This window comes from Hyperoodon ampullatus (assembly GCF_949752795.1).
Source record: "Hyperoodon ampullatus genome assembly, chromosome: 11".
Lineage (NCBI taxonomy): Eukaryota > Metazoa > Chordata > Mammalia > Artiodactyla > Ziphiidae > Hyperoodon > Hyperoodon ampullatus.
In genome coordinates, this window is record NC_136924.1 from 84,563,729 (window position 1) to 84,579,606 (window position 15,878).

Genomic DNA, 15,878 nt, shown 5'->3' on the forward strand with positions numbered 1-15,878 from the left:
TGAGGGCGATAGAGAGGTTTAAGAAAAAAGAAATCAAGGATAGAACATTCATGTCAGTTCTTCAGTCTTTAATGTACTGTTTCACTACTTAACAGTGCCTAAAGGTAGTTTGCCGGTGTACTCTCACAAATAGCACCATTAACAGAATTTTACATGCCTAGGTCACTTTCCTTTGATCCCAAAGAAGTCTTAAACATTGTACAAACAACAGACTGGCGGCTACATCCCTGAAAGACAGTCACTTCTGGGGAGTAGAGGTGGTCCCTGACATAGCAACAGAATGTACAGGATAATTTCAGACAAAGAACAAAAGCAAACGATGGTCCTTCTGAAAACCGCTAAGGATGTTAAGTGTTTTCAGAGAGTGAAATCAAACACAACGGCCTAAGGCCAGTGGAGAATTGTCCTTGGAGACAGAACCTCTGCTTAAAAGTGATTAAGTACTTAATGGTCATCACAGACCTCCAAATTTCATAGTTCCCTATATGCAAACCATGTCTCCAAATGCACTGAAATTACATCTCAGGAATAAGCTTTCTTTTGTTCTGATGCCAGTTTGTAAGAGATCTTTACATGAACAAAAGCTTGTCTTTACAATAACCATCTTTCTTTAGAAGAGGCAAGCAATATACTTTTGGGATGCCAAATCGCACAATAGAGGAAACCAAATAATTCCAGCGAGGTTTGATGAGCCCTCAGCAAATCCTACAACAATTCTAGTCATCTGTCACTCAGGAAGTATCTCATAAAGAACTGTGTGGCATTGCTACTGTCTATTACCTGCAATGTTCCTTTTGGTTCACTTGAGATTTTTAAAAAATATATAATGAATGCATTCAATAATTGTTTGAATTGCTGCTGTGCATTCTATCATAAATGGTTTATGGATAACCATCAATTGGTTCTGCTCATCAGTCTAACAAGTGCAATGTACTACTCAGAGCAAAGGATGACTATTTATTTAAGAGATCTTGGCAGGAAAATTTGTTGCATGCCACAACTTTACAAAGAACATTAAAATCAATGACAATTTATAAACCAAAAGCTGGGAATTATGCTTTGGATTCCCATAATTCATCAGAATAAAGCTGTCAGATACCTTTTATTATAAATTAATAGCATGTTGTCTAAGAGCCCTGTGGAACAGATGTTTTGCCAGTTCAGTACTGACATCTAGTGGACAACGAAAAATACTCCCCCCTCTCCTCCCAACTCTGGCATTTCCCTCTTTCCCAAAGTCAGAAGATTTTATCATGCAAGAAACTGCATTTGAATTAAAGTTTTGTGTATTTGTGTTTGAGCTAACAAATAGACATTGGAACTTTTAGTGATAAACATCGGCAATGTGTACTTATCATAATTTAAAACCTACTCAGCTTCTTTTCTTTAAAGCTGTTTCTATAATATATTGTGAACTTTTTAGGACTTTTCATACTTGGGGACTTAATTACTAATTCTCTACTGTTAAATTAACTATACTACTTAAAGCGTCAAACTTCCAAATCCAGTGTTCTCATAAAGAAACAGAAAAATAGTTCTAAATATAGTTTTAAAATAAGCATTTACTTAGCTTGTATATGATTCAAAGTTAGAATTCAACTTAATTATTGCGAATTTTTCTCTCCAGTTTAATGTGACTTATGAATGGCCAAAATATTGCAGAGAGAGAGAGAGAGAGAGGGAGAGAAAGAAAGATTGAGAGAGAAAGAGAGATTGAGAGAGAGACTGCGTAAATGCACTGTTTGTGGATTTTGCTTCCTTAAACAATATTTTCTGGTTGGTCTGCACAATAACATTCCATGGTCATTAATGTATTGAAAAACTGAAAAACATCCTCATGTACACTGGCAACCTCTCAGGTACACAGTCTTGGCAAAGGTACCCCCTGGAGCAGGCTAGGTAATTTTATGCCCCAAGTAAGGGACAAATCTGAGACTTCCCAAGTGTTCCAGGTTACCTGATCTGGATGCACGCTGGACCTTCCAGGGGATTGAGCAGATCAAGGAGAACAGCCTCTTCAGAGCCTTTTGGAATTTAGAGTTCCTAAAAGTGAAGAAAAGAGAAATAAAACTAGCATTTCCTGTGTACCTGCTTTTGTGTCTGGCACTGCGATAGGCACTTTACATAAGAGATGAATGAAGTAGAGATCAGTGATGAACATTATTGGTCCAACTTTGTATTCCTTAAAGGAACACGAATGACATGCTCTAGGGCAGGCATCAAGCTGAAATTTCTAGGAGAGAAGGAATAATATCTCTTTCTACCTTGATTTTTATTGGGAGACAATGGTAAAACTTAACCAGTGTCATAATCTGCCCCATTCCAATTTACCGAACTATAAAATGGTGCAACAGCATATGAAACCACCTTACACATATCGTGAAGTTTATAAAATCTATTTTAGGTTACTTTCTTTAGGTTACTTTAGGTTACTTTCTTAGGTTAACATCTTTCTAAACTAGCTTTTCGAAAGTCATTAAAATAAAGATTCATTGCATGAATAAGGACAACTGAATAGCATTTTATCAACTAACCTGCCCTCTCCGTGGGCAGCTTTTTTATATTATCTAAAAGACAAACTAGGCTGTCTCCTGCTATCATGAACAACTAACTTCAGAACCCCTATCACACTCACATTAGTTTTTGACTAACTTTCCCTCATTCTAAAAATAATTTTTAACTCTCTAATCATTCTAAATCTTCTATTCTCATCTAGCTATAGACCTGCACAAACTCCCTTTACATGGATACATTTCAAAGATCCTCATTAATGGAGAAGTCCACCAATGCTTATGTAAAACTGTCACCTTTAGCCCAGAAGAAGTGAGAAGAGCTGGTCGAAGGAGGCAAGGCTTGAGAGCCAGATAGATAGGACATTCAAAAACTCAACAAGTGGGACTTCCCTGGTGGCACAGTGGTTAAGAGTCCACCTGCCAATGCAGGGGACTGGGGTTCGAGCCCCGGTCCGGGAAGATCCCACATGCCACGGAGCAACTAAGCCTGCGTGCCACAGCTGCTGGGCCTGTGCTCTAGAGCCGGTGAGCCACAACTACTGAGCCCATGTGCCACAACTACTGAAGCCCATGCGCCTAGAGCCAGTGCTCCGTAACAAAGAGAAGCCAGCGCAATGAGAAGCCCATGCACAGCAATGAAGAGAAGACCCCGCTCGCTGCAACTAGAGAAAGCCCACGCGCAGCAACAAAGACCCAACACAGCCAAAAAAAAAAAAACCTCAACAAGTGCAGGTCTAGGGTGGGTGTTTTAAGTTCAGAAGGAAATAGGTTGAGTAAAAACAAAAAACCTCATAATGTGGAAAGGACAGCAAGCAAATGGGACCCATAGGTCTAAAAGGAAAGATCGTATGGAGGAGAATCAAAGCTGAACTTGAATCCCAGGACAAGTCACTGTTTCTTCATGCAGCCTGCTGTGCCCAAAAGTGCAGCAAGAGAACCAGAGACCTGCAAGGCCAGCTTCCTCCTGATGAATATGAGGTCAAGTTTTTCCATTTACAACTTTTATTAAAGTCTTCCCCTCACTGTTATTATTTTAGGTTATGAGTGAAGTAAACAGAATCATTACACATTAGATCTGGAAGGGACCTCGAAGAACACTCCAACTTCTCAGCCCCAGCCTCGGAGAGGTTAGGGGTGCCGGAAGTTGGTAATACACTAACGGAGTGACATGAACAGTGGGATGGGAGGTCATCAGGGCTGAGACCGTAGAAAGCCATCAAGCCCAGGAAAGACTGAAGGCCTGGAGGATGAGGTAAGGCTAGGAGTAAAAACTAGGAGAGAGCCACAGGCCTGTCCCAGAATTACCAGCCAGGCAGAGTCAAAATTTCCCAATGAAGGGAGCAGGACACATCCAGGTGCTCAAGAGCAGAATCAGGCTTTCTACCAGAACTCAGGGAAGCGAGTGAGAAATCAAGGCAAGCAGCGCAAGAAAGGAAAGCAGAGCAAGGCAGATGAATAAGAACCCAGAGATCCACAAAAGGAAAAAGGACAGTCAAGCTCACAATCCAAAGCAAGACTTCAACCCTAATGTCTACTACCCGGAAAGGACTTCAGAAACTAAGGTCACTCTGACTCAGGCTCGGAGATTCTTTACAGTTCCGTGAAGACAGGATTCAATCCCAGCCCAGCTAACATGGGAGGTTGAGCTTGTCACTGAATCACCTGGATAAGGTGATGAGTAAGTGGGCATTAGGTAACCAGAGTGTCAAGAAGGCAGATCCTAATAAAATCTATGTCAGTTGAATGCACTATACGTATCTGAAACTGTGAATCAATTAGATGTGTGATTTATCCACGTGCACTAGTATTTATACATACATGCAGAGACGGCAACTTGATAACCTAGAGACATTCCTTGTTCATTTCATCTCCTTATTTCCTCTCCCTTCAACTTTCAGTCATTTTACTCTTTGCTGATAGTCTTTCAGCACAGATTCCCCAATGCATTTTGAAATTATTTTCCTGGGTAAATTCATACCTTCTATTTATTTTTCAATGTTGTTCTTTAAAAATGTCTACTTTAAAATGTCATTTCCTAGAGAAAGGGTACATATTTATTTACTAAATGTTTATGCTTCTTTGGACACTGCCTTAGCATTCTGTGTCCAACTAGGGGCTCAAGAACAAGACATGTGGTGAATTCAAATCAGTCTGTTTTCCAGATGAAAATTCTGAATTTTACCTAAACATACCAGAAACCATCTTTTTATTGTGTATTAAGAAAAATGAGTAAATTCTAATTAAATGGTTTAGTTTATATGATGAAAATACAATTACATCTAAAGGCATTTTTAACTGAATAATCTCAGGTTAATAAGTGAATAGCAGCAGAAAGAAAGCTGGGTGGTTTATAAATTAATGGGTGTAATCAATGATTTATGGTTAATTTACTTCACTTAAGTCCTTCCTTCAATCTGTCCCTGAGACTTTTATCTTTGAATTTCCAAATAAAAAAGCCAAACTCTTATTTGGAGAAATGGGCAGGGGAGGGGGCATTGAAAACTCCAATAGCTTTCTGTGTATTCCTTTTGATATTTTATCAGTAAAGCTTTAATAGTTACACAAGAACCACATGTTGATGTAATGTGATAGTCCCAAGCAGAGATATCGATGATTGTAACTGATGAAATAACTAAGTATCAACAGTAAAAGGACCTCCAAGACAGTAAAAAAAGAACATCACAGAGGGAGGAAAACGAGTTGCTGGCCAACATGTAAACAAGAATTTGACCCTGTTTATTTCTTCCTTCCTTCAGAATCATTGGAGAATTGCTTTGTGCCTTGAACCTCTCATGGTCCAATTTAATATCTTCCTGTTTTTAAGAAGGTGTTTTATGCAACTTACTGGAATATCTCCAGGAAAAAACTGAGAGAAGCTGAGAAATAGAGGAAGGAAGGAAGGGAGGGGAGAGGGAGGAGAGAAGGAGGGAAAGAAGAGGAGGGAAACTCATAGGAATACAAGGCTCAGTACATAATAATGCCCTTGGCAAAAGCTTTCCAAGTCCCCCACTCCTGTCTTAAACTCCCATTTATTTTGCTATGATATATGGTGTCAAAATAGTGATCCCTGAGAACAAAAATCTTTATTTTTGCCCCCAAGCCAGTAGGTAAAGAGAAATGCAAATTCCTCTGAACGCATGTTTATTTTCAACCCTGAAATGATCTCGTTCACAGACCTCAAAGTCTCTCAAGAGAATTTCAGAAGCTCAAGAACAAAAGGCCTACCCCTTTCCACGTTCTCGCTAACTGTGCAACAGAGGAAAATGACTGGGAAGAAGGGGGATTGAGCGTCATGTCTGCTTATCCTATGTTGCTTCAAGCTAAACAATCTGCCAAGACTCTTTCTGCTTCAAGGACAGAAATTTCGTCTTCTGCTTCCCTCTTCACTGAGAAACCACTGCAGGCTCTCAGACAAAGTGCGACACACAGAATAACCATCCAGACTTTTTTCCAGTTGCTCAGGAAGAGGTTCGAAGCTTCACCCTGACTCTATGAAATCTAAATGTGGAAGTTCCCAACTGCCCTTGCTTCCCGCCTCCAAAATGTACCCACATATAGCAATGTGTTGTGTAAATGCTACTGCATCTGCTTATGGGTGAGTTTTTGGTGATTCACTGTGTTCATGACCTATAGATGTCTGTCTACATCTGCACTGCCCAGAGTTTTCTCAGAGAGAAAGAACTGGATCACTATACAGATATACTTTTCTTTTTTAAAAATCCAATCTGTAAAAATGCCAACAAAGATAAATCTTTGCACCAGAAGACATCTTGGATATCATTTTGTCTAAATTCCTCATTTTAAAGATTCGTTTATTCATGCATCTAACAGATATTTTTAATCCCAGAATTTCCCAAAGATGTTAAATGACTTGTTCAGGGAAATTAAATATGGTGTTCAGTGTTGCACAGAAATTTAAAAAGAATTTGAAATACTGTATGGTATCATTTATATATGGAACTTTAAAAAAAAAAAAAAAAAAAAGAAAGCTGATCTCATAGAAACAGAAAGTGATATTTTGGTGGCCAGGGTCTAGGGGAAGGGGAAAATGAGGAGATATAGGTCAAAGGGTACTAACTTTCAGTTTTAAGATGAATATGTTTTGAGGTTCTAATGTACAGTTTGGGGACTATAGTTAGTAATTCAATATTGTATACTTGAAATTTGCTGAGAGTAGATCTTAAGGATTCTCACTACACACACACACACACACACGAAGAAGTAACTATGTGAAGTGATGGATGTATTAATCAACTTGATCTTGATAATCATTTCACGGTGTATATGTGTATCAAATCATCACGCTGTACACTTCAAATATATACAATTTTATTTGCCAGTTATTCCTCAATGAAGCTGGAAAAAAATTTTTTAGACTTTAAAGTTTCCTAAAATATCATCCATGTTATTTCAACTCCTCCAATTTTAAGAAGTGATTATTGGTATTTCCAGGCCAGTCAAATCAAAGCAAATGTTAGAAATGTTTAAGTTTCCCATAATCACTCCTTAAGGCACTTTCTTAACATCCTTTCTCCCTCTAAACTCATCGTAGTCCCTATTCCCAGCCTCTTCTTTTTCCTCAGTGTCAAAATGAATATGGAATTAATCAAATAGGCGAGGGGCGGCAATCGTTCCCTGCAAAGGCCAGATATTTCAAGCTTGCAGCCATATGGTCTCCATCTCCTACTCAGCTCTGCCATCGTAGCACAAAAGCAGTCACAGACAATAAGTAAATGAACAGGCTGTGGCTGGGTTCCAATAAAACTTTATTTACAAAAACAGGCTGAGGGCCAGATTTGGCCCACAGACTGTAGTTTACTGACCTCTGATATAGACTATTACCTGGGAGTGTGCCAGTTAATTCACCGTCTTTCTTAGAAGATAAATTGCCTTTTCCTCTAATTACAATGCTCATCTTTTGATGAAATCCCTAAGGTAGCACACTCCAACAGAACTTTCAGCCATGATGGAAATGTTTTATATCTGTGCTATCCAATATGATCACCACTCATATGTGGCTACTGGACATTTGAAATGTGGCTGGGTGACTGAGGAACTGAATTTTAAATTTAAATTAATTTTTACTAATTTGAATTTAAGTAGCCACCTAGGAGCTCATGGCTATCGTGTTGGACAGTGCAGTCTTAAGGAGTAATGAAGACCATCAGGCACTATTTTAGACAGAGCCAAAATATTGGAAGGTCTATTGTGCCCTCAAATCACAATGTGTAGATAAGTATCTATACCATTATGCCTATGACCAGCCCTGGGCATTTCAAAGGCATTCTTTTTATAAAATAATGCTTTTAGTTAACTCTCCCAGTAGAAAAAGTGTAATTTAATTTATATACCTTGAATTTTCAAACAACTTTTGGGAATCCATCAGTTGGAGTAAACGTGTGACATCTTCATTTCTCTTTTGAGTTAATAAATAAATTGCACCTACAACTGTAAGAGTTGAGGATTTATCACTGCCTTCAATGTGCTCACTATCTATCTGGAAATACAGATAGAGAAAGCAAATCCATATCCTACAATGTCTTAACTTCCCTGTTAAAGGTATGTATTTCATTAATAGGCACACAAAACAATTAAATTGCCCTGGAATGAGTGAATCAGAGAAAACTAAAAAGAGCAGGAGACATTTGAGTTGGGCATTGACCAGGAATAGGGAGGAAAAGTACTTCAGGAAAAGGGAACAGCATTAGCAAAGTCATGTAAATGGGTAATGCGTACTGGTTTTAGGGAATGATGAGTAATCTGATATGACTAGACCATAGGATGGAGAGGCTAGAGATAAATTCAGAAAGAAAGGCCAGGACAAAATTGAAAAATCCATTGTATGTTTGGAAAATATGTTGCAGGCACTGAGGAGCTATCATAGGTTTTAGAACTGGAGGAGTGATGTAGTTAAGATTTGTTATAATTCTGGCAGCAGCATTGAAGATAGTTAATAAAGACTGGTGGCAGGAACAGAGTGCAAATAAAAGCTTTGTATTAATTTTTAATGCTGAAGATAACAAAGTTTAAGAAGATCATACATCACTGGATTAATGATTACGAATGTTACCCCTGAACTTGGTAAAACACAGGGCAGAGGTCACAAACTGTTAGGTTGTCTGACCAAATTTAGCCCACAGATGTGTTATGTTTGTCTTACAATGTTCCTTTAATACCTTGATTTGGTTACCAATATTTATATACCAGGGGATTTTACATGAAAATCCAGATTCTCTTTAGAAGGTCCAGTTCCTTTTAAAAATCATAAAATTGGACAACACTGGGTCTGCGTTCTTTCCTGGCAATAGTCAGCTGTGACTGGGTAGCAGTTGTCAGCCTCGCCCCACAGACTGTCTAGTTCTCCATGGTCCCCACCACTTCCTATTACTTGACATCTAGTAGGTTTCACTCATTTATAACACCTACCTGGCCTCGAAGGTGTTTGAGTGTTTTACTCCTACTTAAGATAGTTAATTTGGCTGAAAGTTCAAATTTTCATTTTGTTTCAGAAACTTCCTCTATGAATGTTATCTTCTACAATACCCACGATATTTTTATTCTAGCCACAATGACTTAAATATCTTGCTTTCTTTAAAATATTCCACATTCCCAACCTTTTCATTAATTTAGGCATATTCATCTTCTGGAATGGCTTCATCTCAAAAATCTGGAAGAAAGAAATGATAAATAATCAGAAAACAGACATTGGACCTTAGCCTTAAGCAGTTATGTTGTTTCTTCTGTTGGACCTTTTGCAGTTGGCAGGTCTTAGGTTCAACTGGCTATCCTGCGATGACTTGTACCAAATATTTATGTGTGCCATCTTCCCTAGGACCTCCTGACAAGTATGGAAAGACCAGTTGTCAGGATTTGGCCAATCCTGAAGCTTAGGCTTGGTGTTGGCTAGGAAAAGCTCTCAGTTATTTTCAATGTCTGGTAAACGTAACCATTTTGTAAAAATTTTTATTTTTGGCTGCATTGGGTCTTCGTTGCTGTGTGCAGGCTTTCTCTAGTTGTGGCGAGCGGGGGCTACTCTTTGTTGCGGTGCACGGGCTTCTCTTTGAGGTGGCTTCACTTGTTGCGGAACATGGGCTCTAGGCATGCGGGCTTCAGTAGTGTGGCACAGGGGCTCAGTAGTTGTGGCTCATGGGCTCTAGAGTGCAGGCCCAGCAGTTGTGGTACATGGGCTTAGTTGCTCCACAGCATGTGGGATCTTCTTGGACCAGGGATCAAACCCATGTCCATTGCATTGGCAGAAGGATTCTTACCCACTGAGCCACCAGGGAAGTCCCAACTCATCCATTTTGAGATAACTTTTCTAGTTGGAAGTTAGAGGGTTTAACCCGCTTAGTATCAATTAAGATTCAATTAATGAGCAATATCAGCACAGGTCAAATTGGAATGAATTTTTTTTTCTGAACAAGAGCTCTTTTTATTTTTTTTCCTGTTTTTTTTATTTGATTTATTTTTTAATGTCTTTATTGGAGTATAATTGCTTTACAATGTTGTGTTAGTTTCTGCTGTATAACAAAGTGAATCAGCTATATGTATACATATATCCCCATATCCCCTCCCTCTTGAGTCTCCCTCCCTGGAATTAATTTTAAACTGAAAAAGTTGTAATACATCAAGTCCTTGACTGAGGAGATGCTGTAGCTTTGATGACATGCTGCGTGCCAAATAACAAGATGTCCACATATGATTGTCAGTAATTGGTGACATCTTTTCTTCTTGATTTGCAAAACTGTGAGCTATGTGTGCATGTATTTCTTTAGAACTATTTTTATTGTACAAAAATACTGGGTAGAGTGAAACATGTTTCTTATGTGTTGGTATAAAGCCTCTATGATCTTACACAGAACAGTATAAAACCACATTTGCTGATAAAAAGTCTGTATTTGTTTGAAGTTTCATAAAGTGAAGAGGGGCTGGAGCTGTGAAACCATGAATAATTCTTACTGTGATTACGTGACTGTAGGGACAGGAGGGCAAGGAAGGTTTGTGAGGAACCATTTTCTCTCTTTTACTAAGAGTTTACAATGTCCCACTCTTTTTTAAAAAATGGGGGCTGGGATGGAGATCAGGAAGTGTTTCATGTGTATATTCCTATCCTAGAACCAGAAGTAATTGTGATATTTAAATACTAAATCCTACCCGTAGGCTAAATTTTGAGAGAGATGATTCTATCAATCCCTCTGTTCTATAAATAAAGCATTTAGGGAAACCCCGCAGAGCTGCCAGGAGGAGACACAGCACAAAGGCAGTTGCCTCTACTCTAGGCTCAGAACTTTGATTCCATATGGCTCCTCCCGAGCTGCTAATACTGGGCAGAGAGTCGGAGAAGAAGGTCGTTTTGCTAGCTGGGGCTAAAAATTACTCCTTCATCAGCTTGACTAAACTAATGCAACCAATCAGATGCTTAGGAAAAAAATTCTTGCTGAGGCTAAATGGCAGGTAGCCAAAGAGGAAAAAAGATCAAGAAGTTTTAGATCCAGGGCAACAACTTTGAGGCATAAGCCTAACTCTACCTAAGGAGCCTTAGTAGTCTCTAGGGCAATACACAGATATAACATCTATGTTGTCAAAAGCACTTGTTGTCCATGCTTGATAAGTTCTTTTTAACCCCAAAAGGGAAAAAACCCCACACAAATCCTTCTTCTATCCACATTTCCCCTCTTAAGAAGCTCACTCCTGCCTAAGCAAATTCTTTCCCTGTTCACAGGGAGCCCACACTAGACTTCGCTTTGGGATTATTTTCTAAATCAGAACAATTTGATGTAGCATGTTGACTCGGGGGATGTTTGGGTGTAGACATCTTCCATCAGCCATTTAAAACACACACACACACACACACACACACAGAAGAGTTAAATTATGTTAGAAGAGACAATTGTGAAAGATTATGAAATATGAGAAGGTGGGGTGGTCATAAAAATTCAGAAGGCTTCCATATCGCCTTATGAAAATCTCTAATTTCTCTCTATATTTTAAATAAACTGAAACTGTATTTTGGAATTACAGTGTGCTTTAGGGAAGAAACACCAAGCACAACTCCAATCAGCAAATCCACACTGAATGAAGAGCCTTGCCTCTGTATCAAAAATTGGTGAATGGGCTTCCCCGGCGGCGCAGTGGTTGAGAATCCGCCTGCCAATGCAGGTGACACGGGTTCGATCCCTGGTCCGGGAAGATCCCACATGCCGCAGAGCAACTAAGCCTGTGTGCCACAACTGCCGAGCCTGCACTCTGGAGCCCGTGAGCCACAACTGCTGAGCCCGCGTGCCGCAACTACTGCTGCCCGCATGTCACAACTACTGAAGTCCGCGCGCCTAGAGCCCATGCTCCGCAACAAGAGAAGCCACTGCAATGAGAAGCCCCAGCTCGCCGCAACTGGAGAAAGCCCGTGCGCAGCAACGAAGACCCAACGCAGCCAAAAGTAAATAAAATAAATAAATTTATTTCCAAAAAAATTGGTGAATGAGTGTACATTTATATGTTTTAAGTTAGAGTAAAACATGTAAGATGCATGTGTAGCACTTTTATGAGCCTGGCTTTCACCATCTTCGATTCATAAACCAAGTCTCAGTTACATCACATAGGACTTTTAATATATATATATTTTTTAATATATTATATTCATAATAATTTTATTTTATATAAAGTTTTTTAACGTTTTATAACTAGTTAGCCTTTCAGAGGATAGCAAACCCCATACCCTTAATAATCTTTATAAAAGAGTTTTATTATATTAAATACAACATATATATTACTAAAAGTGCTAAACAAAAGTGTTGGAAACTTTAAAAAGACTTTCCTGTGTAGTCAGGAACCTAGGAAAAGTAATCACATTATGGCTCAAAAATTCTATCTTCAGCATCACAAACTTTTGAGTATTAATCTGAGAGTTTGAAGTACAGAACACTCGAGATACAAGTGACTTCTCTGAAACTATTAGCAATTTGGCTTATAAGGACTGCAGGCCCCTCCTAAAATGTACACATTACATACATTTTGAATGCCTTGTGATGCTGCAGCCCTGGCCTACTCCTCATCATGCTCCTTGTCCCATCTCTGGGACTCACGTGCACTTTCTCACCCTACACCTCAGAGTGAAACTCAAGAATAAGAGAACTTCTTTACATATTACTCGGTAACTTTTTTTTAACCTGTTAAACCATTTTAAAGTGTATAATTCATTGATGTTAAGTACATTCACAATATTGTGGAACCATCACCACTATCTACTTCCACTATATACTTCGTCCTGCTGATGGGCTGAATTTATTATTTCCAGGGTGAATATATTACAATTCTGACATCTCTTCCCATACCACTTAGTAGTTTAATATTCATTAAATACTAAGACCAACGATTAATAAAGCAAAAGAACTTTAATGAACCAACATTTAGTATGCAGGTCTTGAACTGCTTTTCAGAAGTGACCACTTTAACAGTTCTGCAAATCAGTTCAGTGCATACTGGGAGAACAGGGATACGTATTCACTCTAGCCTACCCATCTTAAGCAATTTTGCAGTTTTTTCAATGTGACAGTCATTCGAATTGGGAGACTGGGATTGACATATATGAAGTACTATGTATGAAATAGGTAACTAATGAGAACCTACTGTAGAGCACAGGGAACTCTACTCAATGCTCTGTGGTGAACTAAATGGGAAGGAAATCCAGAAAAGAGGGGATATATGTATACATATAACTGATTCACTTTGCTGTACAGCAGAAACGAACACAACATTGTAAAGCAACTATACGCCAATAAAAAAATAAAGATGCCAGAAAGTGACAAAAAGTTTATCTCTAATAAAAAATAAAATAAAATAGTGATGCATAAATAATATAATATGGCATACAGCTGTAATATTAATTTCAATTTTGATTTTCCTCGAACTTAGCTTTACTTAAAACAATTTAGTGACTGGAACATGTTGTCAATGTTTTAGCTTGAAATTCAAAAAAAGAAAAAATCAAGAAATTAGTAGAAATAACCAGAAGAATAAAACATAAGACTTAACTTAAAACAAAGTGATAGTCATTTAAAATTCAATTAACAAAACACTAGGTCTGTTTAGATGAGCCCCGTAAAAAGGACAGGCCCCCAAATATGACCGATTTGATATATCTATCTTTTTTTAATATATAAATTTATTTATTTATTTATTTTTGGCTGCATTGGGTCTTCGTTGCTGCACGCGGGCTTTCTCTAGTTGAGGCGAACGGGGGCTACTCTTCGTTGCGGTGCACGGGCTTCTCATTGCGGTGGCTTCTCTTGTTGCGGAGCACAGGCTCTAGGCACGCAGGCTTCAGTAGTTGTGGCATGCAGGCTCTAGAGCACAGGCTCAGTAGTTGTAGCACACAGGCTTAGTTGCTCTGTGGCATGTGGGATCTTCCCGGACCAGGGCTTGAACCTCTGTCCCCCTGTGTTGGCAGGCGGATTCTTAACCACTGCACCACCAGGGAAGCTGATATATCTATCTTGATTCTCAAGATGAATTCCATTTTAAGTTAAAATCACCAGACACCATCAGGAAAAACAGCAATGAATTCCAAATCGAAATAACTGGACCCTGCGCTTGATTCCCCAACATAATAGCTGTTTAACCTTGGGCAAGTCATCTAATCTCTCATTCTCAGTTTCCTGGTTCATCAGTATAAATAACAATACATACCACCAGGGTTGCTGTAGAAATTAGAATAATACATTAAAAAAAATCTTTGAAACATATAGGGTGTTAATAAATATTAGGATGATATCAGAATAATAATAATAATAATAGTAGCCATAATGGCTTTTTCTCTCAGTTACTGACTGAGAATTCAAGCCATAGAGGTTTGCCATCCAACAAGGGAGAACACACTTCAATTTTTTAAAAAAAGAAAATATTTCAAAGTATATACTCAAGATGGATATTTTCTTAATTCCACAAAATTAAGTAGAAAAAAAATCTATAATGTCTCTAAACCACTTTCAAAAGCAAGTAGTGGAGTAATCTGAATTAAAATACTGATATAAGATAAAGAAATGTTAATCCTTGAAATCTCAGAAAGAGAAAACTCCATTCATGCAAGGTTAGAATATTGTTCCTTAAAGGGAGAAAAACATCTAAGCTTAGGTACTTAGGTATATGGATAACATCTGGTCCCTCAAACCAAATCACCAATCCCTACTTTATCTTTTATCTCAGCATTATATAGGGCAAAAGAATGAAAGAAAATATTGCTAAAAGCAGCACATTTACATCCATCACAAAATGATCATACCACTTCCCTTGTAGCCCAGAGTGCATTTAATGTAATTGAAGAGAGAAGAAAATGCTTTAAAAGGAATAGCACTTTTTTTTTTCAAAAACATAACTGAAGGAGCTTTGTGCTTCTGTCCAAGATGGAGAAAAAGAAACCATGTTTACCTTTCTCTTAGAAACAACAAAAAAAAACCAGGCAAAATATATGAAGTAATGGCTTTCATAATGTTGGATGTTATTGAAAAAGGACAGAGATCCCTGAAAGATGAGAAACAAATGAGGTGAGCCCTGTAGTTGTTCAGTGTGTTTCCTCAAGAGAGATTCCAGGCCACGATACAAAGAAAAGGATTGCGGGCTTCCCTGGTGGCGCAGTGGTTGAGAGTCTGCCTGCTGATGCAGGGGACACGAGTTCGTGCCCCGGTTTGGGAGGATCCCACATGCCGCGGAGCGGCTGGGCCCGTGAGCCATGGCCGCTGAGCCTGCGCGTGCGGAGCCTGTGCTCCGCAGCGGGAGAGGCCACAGCAGTGAGAGGCCCGCCTACGGCAAAAAAAGAAGAAAAAAAAAAAAAAAAAAAACGGGTTGGAGGAAGAAGAGGGAAATCAGATTCCACAGTTTCTGTGAGAGAGTTACAGGGAGACAGTGGCTGACAGCAACCAGCAGTGGCCTCAACAGGAAGGCCTTCACGCAAGGGCAGAAGCTGCAGCACGGAGCAAACAAACCAACACAAAAATCCCAGCTTTCCTCTCCTCGCCCCCTGCGCATTCATTTAAGCAAACACTCAGTGAATTTCCACGTCTTAGTCAGCTCCGGCCGCCATAACAAAAGACCCCAGACCGGGTGGCTGAAACAACAGAAACTTACTACTTACAGTTCTGGAGGTCCGGCTGCAAGTCCAAGATCAAGGAGCCAGCGTGGTCAGGTTCCGGAGAGAGCCCCACTCCTGGCTTGCAGACGCCTGCCTTCTCCCTGCTTCCTTTTATGGTGGAGGGAGACGGGAGAGGTTCTCAGGTGTCTCTTATAATGACGCTAATCCCCTCACGAGGGCCTCACCTCATGACCTCATCTAACCCTGATCACCTGTGAAAGGTCCCGCCTCCTAATCCATTA